The 7,048-nt window shown below is 38.9% G+C and overlaps 1 non-coding gene across 1 annotated transcript; it reads right to left on the bottom strand.

Annotated features, from left to right (window-relative positions):
• Positions 1-4,373: 4,373 nt before the first annotated feature.
• Positions 4,374-4,481, bottom strand: LOC112752866 (small nucleolar RNA R71). Its single transcript, XR_003177276.1, has one exon. It is a non-coding gene; the product is annotated as a small nucleolar RNA R71 (small nucleolar RNA).
• Between the last annotated feature and the right edge of the window lie 2,567 nt (positions 4,482-7,048).

The following is a 7,048-nucleotide window of genomic DNA, read 5'->3' as shown; positions in this document are numbered from 1 at the left end:
GCTACATGGGTAAAGGTTGTGGCAGTGGTAACATCCTAATTAGGGATTGGAAAATTTTTTAATACTTTATGCGGAATCTGCAGAAATGATTAAACTGGGAGTGAGATGGTGTTCTTTAGGATGACGGGTTCTCTAGGTGTGATAAGGGAAAAAATATTGGAAATGAAATTGATACGTATAAACAATTAGTGACTCACTTAGCAAGATAAGGTAAATACGATTAGTGACTCACTTAGCAAGATAAGGTAAATACACATGCAGGACACATGGATTTGATTAGCATGCATTTCCATTCAACAAGGAAAAATTGGAAGCAGCTTCTAATTTCAAATTAAATAACCAAAAAATCAGAGATAATTTACACAATAATGTTGGATCTCCCACATAATTTATATTTGCTATCAAAGGCAAAAACTTTGGTAGACGAGACAATTTTTATGGTAAACAACAGCTAATTCCAACTGGTAACAATAACACCGGTAACACAATATTCTGCCATACCAATTTTCATTGGATGCAACATCTCACACAATTAATAAGTTAGAGAAATTTAACTTCATTACTTATAAGTCAACCAAAGACTTTTCAAATAAACAAAAACTACATCAAACATTTAACTACCGAAAACCAAGAATGCCAAATGTGCCTACAGAAAAATGAGTGAATTCCAACTAATTTATCTACCATTGCCAGTTATTCCAGATGAACTGCTAGAAGAAATCTTCTTGAGAAGCAGTGTCAAAGTTGTAGGAAGATGTATGTGCTTGAATAAATTCTAGCTCCGATACCTACACCAACCAGAGACATGCATACAACACATGCAAAGGCAGAATGTGTTAGATTGATGAGCGGATAATTTATACGCTTTTTGGCATTGTTTTTAGTATGTTTTTAGTATGTTTTAGTTAGTTTTTATTATGTTTTTATTAGTTTTTATTTAAAAATCACATTTCTGGACTTTACTATGAGTTTGTGTGTTTTTCTATGATTTCAGGTATTTTCTGGCTGAAATTGAGGGACCTGAGCAAAAATCTGATTCAAAGGCTGAAAAAGGACTGCAGATGCTGTTGGATTCTGACCTCCTTGCACTCGAAATGGATTTTCTGGAGCTACAGAAGCCCAATTGGCACACTCTCAATTGCGTTGGAAAGTAGACATCCTGGGCTTACCAAAAATATATAATAGTTCATACTTTGCCCAAGATTTGATGGCTCAAACTGGCGTTCAAAGTCAGCATAGAAATTCTGGCGTCAAAACGCCAGAACTGGCATAAAAGCTGGAGTTAAACGCCAAAACTGGCACAAAAGCTGGCGTTTAACTCCAAGAAAAGTCTCTACACTTGAAAGCTTCAATGCTCAGTCCAAGCACACACCAAGTGGGTTCGGAAGAAGGTTTCTGCATTAATTACTTATTTCTGTAACCCTAGGCTACTAGTTTTCTATAAATAGGACCTTTTGCTATTGTATTTTCATACTTTGAAAGACCTTTTCACGTTTGGGGGCTGGCCTCACGGCCATGCTTGGACCTTTTGTTCTTATGTATTCTCAACGGTGGAGTTTCTACCCACCATAGATTAAGGTGTGGAGCTCTGCTGTTCTTCATGAATTAATACAAGTACTATTGTTTTTCTATTCAACTCAAGTCTATTTCTTCTCCAAGATATTCATTCGCACCCAAGAACATGATGATTGTGATGATTATGTGACACTCATTACCATTCTCACCTATGAACGCGTGCCTGACAACCACTTCCGTTCTACATGCAAACAAGCTTGAATGCGTATCTCTTGGGTTTCTAATCTGAGATTGGAACCTTCGTGGTATAGGCTAGAATTATTGGCGGCCATTCCTGAGATCCGAAATGTCTAAACCTTGTCTGTGATATTCTGAGTAGGATCTGGGAAGGGATGACTGTGACGAGCTTCAAACTCGCGAGTGTTGGGCGTGTGACAGACGCAAAAGGATCAATGGATCCTATTGCAACATGATCGAGAACCGACAGATGATTAGCCGTGCGGTGACAGCATGCGTAGAACATTTTCACTGAGAGGACGGGAAGTAGCCATTGACAATGGTGATGCCCAACATAAAGCTTGCCATGGAAAGGAGTATGAATGATTGGAAGAAGGTAATAGGAAAGCAGAGGTTCAAGAGGAACAAAGCATCTTCATACGCTTATTTGAAATTCCTACCAATGAATTACATAAGTATCTCTATCTTATCTTATTTTATGTTTTATTCATATTTTAATTACCCATTCTCCATAACCATTTGAATCCGTCTGACTGAGATTTACAAGATGACTATAGCTTGCTTCAAGCCGACAATCTCCGTGGGATCGACCCTTACTCACGTAAGGTATTACTTGGACGACCCAATGCACTTGCTGGTTAGTTGTGCGGAGTTGTGATAAAGAGTCGAGATTACAATTGTGCGTACGAAGTTGTTGGCGCCATTGATGATCACAATTTCGTGCACCAAGTTTTTGGCGCCGTTGCCGGGGATTGTTCGAGTTTGGACAACTGACGGTTCATCTTGTTGCTTAGATTAGGTACTTTTCTTTTTATTTTTAAGAATGAATTCTAGAGTTTCATGGTGATGTTCTTATCATCAGAAAAGCTGATTGATTTTCATCAATTTAGCTGCTGAATGTAATGTCTTGCTGAAGCTTGGCTAGCCATGTCAAATCTTTTTAGACTGAAGCTTTAGACTAACGTTGGATGATTCCTGGAATTCTTATTAGAAGTTTTGAATCTCTTTATTCTCTTTTCCATATAATTTTCGAAAAAAATCACAAAAAAAAATTTATAAAATCATAAAAATCAAAAGTATTTTATGTATCTTAGTATACAAACTTCTAAGTTTGGTGTCTTGCATGCATTGTTTATTTGATCTTAGTTGTATTTTTTTATTGTTTCTCATCATTAAAAATCCAAAAAAATTTTTAAAATTGTGTCTTTTCAAGTCAATAATACAGAGAATTGAAGATTCAGAACATTCAGAAGAGGAATTAAACAGAAAAAGCTAGGCGTTCAAAACGCCCAGTGAAGAAGGAAAACTGGCGTTTAACGCCAGCCAGGGTACTTGGCTGGGCGTTTAACGCCCAAAAAGGTAGAATTTTGGGCATTAAACGCCAGAATGGATGCCATTCTGGGCGTTTAACGCCAGGATGACACTAGAGGGAAGATTTTGTTTTTAATTCAAATTTTTTTTCAAATCTTCATAATTTTTCAAAATCAATTTCTTTTCAATTTTTTTATTTATTACTATTTTCGAAAATCCTTGCTACAATTAATAATTTAATTTTCTAGTTATTACTTGCCTATTAAGAAAGGATCAAAAGTTTTAATTCTAGAATCATATCTTCTAATTTTTTGTTAGTCAAGTAATCAACTTTAATTTTAAAACTTTCTCTTTTTAATTTGATCTTCAATCATATCTTCTCAATCATATCTTTTCAATCACATCTTTTTCAAAATTAATTTTCAATCATATCTTTTTAATTTCTAATGTCAAATTTTTTTTCAAAAATCACTTTATTTCTTTCCCAATCTTAGTTTTCGAAAATCATAAATCAAATTTTCAAAAATTTCTTTTAATTATTTCAAAATCTTTTAATTTATTTTCGAAAATTCTTCCCCTCTTTTCACACCCTTCTATTTAAGGACTCACACCCCTCCTCAATGAGCAATCCGAACTCTATCTCCCTTGACAAGTTTGAATTCTCTCTTCTCTACCTCCTCCTTCTATTCTTCTTTTCCTCTAACACCTCAAGGAATCTCTATACTGTGACATAGAGGATTCCATATTTTCTTCTTCTCTCTTTTCATATGAGCAGGAGCAAGGACAAGGGCATTCTTGTTGAAGCTGATCCTGAACCTGAAAGGACCTTGAAGAGAAAGCTAAGAGAAGCTAAAGTACAACTCTCTATAGAGGACCTAACAGAGCTTTTCAAACAAGAAGAAGACATGGCAACCGAAAACAACAATAATGCCAACAATGCAAAGAAGGTGCTTGGTGACTTTACTGCACCTACTCCTGACTTCTATGGGAGAAGCATCTCAATCCCTGCCATTGGAGCAAACAACTTTGAGCTTAAGCCTCAATTAGTCTCTCTGATGCAACAGAATTGCAAGTTTCATGGACTTCCATTGGAAGATCCTCATCAGTTCTTAGCTGAATTCTTGCAAATATGTGACACTGTCAAGACCAATGGGGTTGACCCTGAAGTCTACAGACTTATGCTCTTCCCTTTTGCTGTAAGCGACAGAGCTAGGACATGGTTGGATTCACAACCCAAAGAAAGCCTGAACTCTTGGGAAAAGCTAGTCAATGCCTTCTTGGCAAAGTTCTTTCCACCTCAAAAATTGAGCAAGCTTAGAGTGGAAGTCCAAACCTTCAGACAGAAGGAAGATGAATCCCTCTATGAAGCTTGGGAAAGATACAAGCAATTGATCAGAAGGTGCCCTTCTGACATGCTTTCAGAATGGAGTATATATCATAAGAATCTTCTATGATGGTCTGTCTGAACTATCCAAGATGTCATTGGACAGCTCTGCTGGAGGATCTCTTCATCTGAAGAAGACGCTTGCAGAAGCTCAGAAACTCATTGAAATGGTTGCAAATAACCAATTCATGTACACTTTTGAAAGGAATCCTATGAATAATGGGACAACTCAGAAGAAAGGAGTTCTTGAGATTGATACTCTGAATGCCATATTGGCTCAGAATAAAATATTGACTCAACAAGTCAATATGATTTCTCAGAGTCTGTCTGGAATGTAAGCAGCAACAGGCAATACTAAGGAAGCTTCCTCTGAAGAAGAAGCTTATGATCCTGAGAACCCAAGAATGGAAGAGGTGAATTACATGGGAGAACCCTATGGAAACACCTATAATCCTTCATGGAGAAATCATCCAAATCTCTCATGGAAGGATCAACAGAGACCTCAACAAGGTTTCAACAACAATAATGGTGGAAGAAATAGGTTTAGCAATAACAAGCCTTTTCTATCATCTTCTCAGCAACAGACAGAGAATTCTAAGCAGAGCCACTCTGACTTAGCAACCATTGTCTCTGATCTAATTAAAACCACTCAAAGTTTCATGACTGAAACAAGGTCCTCCATTAGAAATTTGGAGGCACAAGTGGGTCAGCTGAGTAAGAAAATTACTGAACTCCCTCCTAGCACTCTCCCAAGCAATACAGAAGAGAATCCAAAAAGAGAGTGCAAGGCCATAACCACAACCCACACAGCCGAACCTGGAGAGGAGGAAGAGGCAGTGATCTCCACTAAGGAAGACCTCAATGGACGTCCACTGGCCTCCATGGAGTTCCCTGATGAGGAACCATGGGAATCTGAGGCTCACACAGAGACCATAGAGATTCCATTGAATTTACTTCTGCCATTCATGAGCTCTGATGAATATTCTTCCTCTGAAGAGGATGAAGATGTTACTGAAGAGCAAGTTGCTAAGTACCTTGGAGCAATCATGAAGCTAAATGCCAGGTTGTTTGGTAATGAGACTTGGGAGGATGAACCTCAATTGCTCATCAAAGAACTGGATGACTTGACTAGGCAGAAATTACCTCTGAAGAGACAAGACCCTGGAAAATTCCCAATCTCTTGTACCATAGGCACCATGACCTTTGAGAAGGCTCTGTGTGACCTGGGGTCAAGTATAAACCTTATGCCTCTCTCTGTAATGGAGAAGTTAGGGATCATTGAGGTACAAGCTGCTAGAATCTCACTAGAGATGGCAGACAATTCAAAGAAACAGGCTTATGGACTTGTAGAGGATGTCTTGGTAAAGGTTGAAGGCCACTACATCCCTGCTGACTTCATAATCCTAGAGACTGGGAAGTGTATGGATGAATCCATCATCCTGGGCAGACCCTTCCTAGCCACAGCAAAAGCTGTGATTGATGTTGACAGAGGGGAATTGATCATTCAAGTGAATGAAGACTCCCTTGTGTTTAAAGCTCAAGGATATCCCTTTGTAACCATGGAGAGGAAGAATGAAGAGTTTCTCTCAATACAGAGTCAAACAGAGCCCCCACAGTCAAACTCTAAGTTTGGTGTTGGAAGGCCACAATCAAACTTTAAGTTTGGTGTTGAACCCCCACATTCAAACTTTAAGTTTGGTGTTGGGAGGTTCCAACATTGCTCTGAACATCTGTGAGGCTCCATGAGAGCCCACTGTCAAGCTATTGACATTAAAGAAGTGCTTGTTGGGAGGCAACCCAATTTTTACTTATCTATGTTAAAATTCTATTTTCTTTTGTTAATTTATATTTTCTGTAGGTTGATGATCATGTGAAGTCACAAAAACAATTAAAAAAGCAAAAACAGGAGGAAAAACAGTATTAAAAATAGAATACCCTGGAGGAGAAACTTACTGGCATTTAAACGGCAGTAAGAGTAGCAGAATGGGCGTTAAACGCCCAGTCTGGCACCATTCTAGGCGTTTAACGCCAGAAATGGACACCAGACTGGCGTTTAACGCCAGAAAAGGGCAAGAAGCGGGCGTTAAACGCCAGAAATGGGCAGCAGCCTGGCGTTTAACGCCAGGATTGGCAGAAAGGGGCATTTTTGCACGCCACTTGGTGCAGGGATGAGATATCCTTGACACCTCAGGATCTGTGGACCCCACAGGATCCCCACCTACCCCACCTCTCTCTCTCTTCTTCATCCATTCACCAATCACCTCAATACCTCTTACCCAAAAACCCCTAACTTATCAAATCCCACCATTCTCTTCACCACTCACATCCATCCTTCATAAAACCCCACCTACCTCACCATTCAAATTCAAACCACTTTCCCACCCAAACCCACCCTATATGGCCAAACCATACCCCCCCTCTCCACTCCTATATAAACCCATCTTCACTCCTTCATTTTCACACAACATACACACTACTTCTCCCCCTTGGCCGAAACACTAAGCCCCCTCCATCTCCTCTATTTCTTCTTCTTCTTCTACTCTCTTCTTTCTTCTTTTGCTCGAGGATGAGCAAACCTTCTAAGTTTGGTGTGGTAAAAGC

The sequence above is a fragment of the Arachis hypogaea genome, chromosome 15 (assembly GCF_003086295.3).
Source record: "Arachis hypogaea cultivar Tifrunner chromosome 15, arahy.Tifrunner.gnm2.J5K5, whole genome shotgun sequence".
Taxonomy (NCBI): domain Eukaryota; kingdom Viridiplantae; phylum Streptophyta; class Magnoliopsida; order Fabales; family Fabaceae; genus Arachis; species Arachis hypogaea.
The sequence above is the reverse complement of the archived record's forward strand: the minus strand, read 5'-3'. Positions and strand labels throughout refer to the sequence as shown.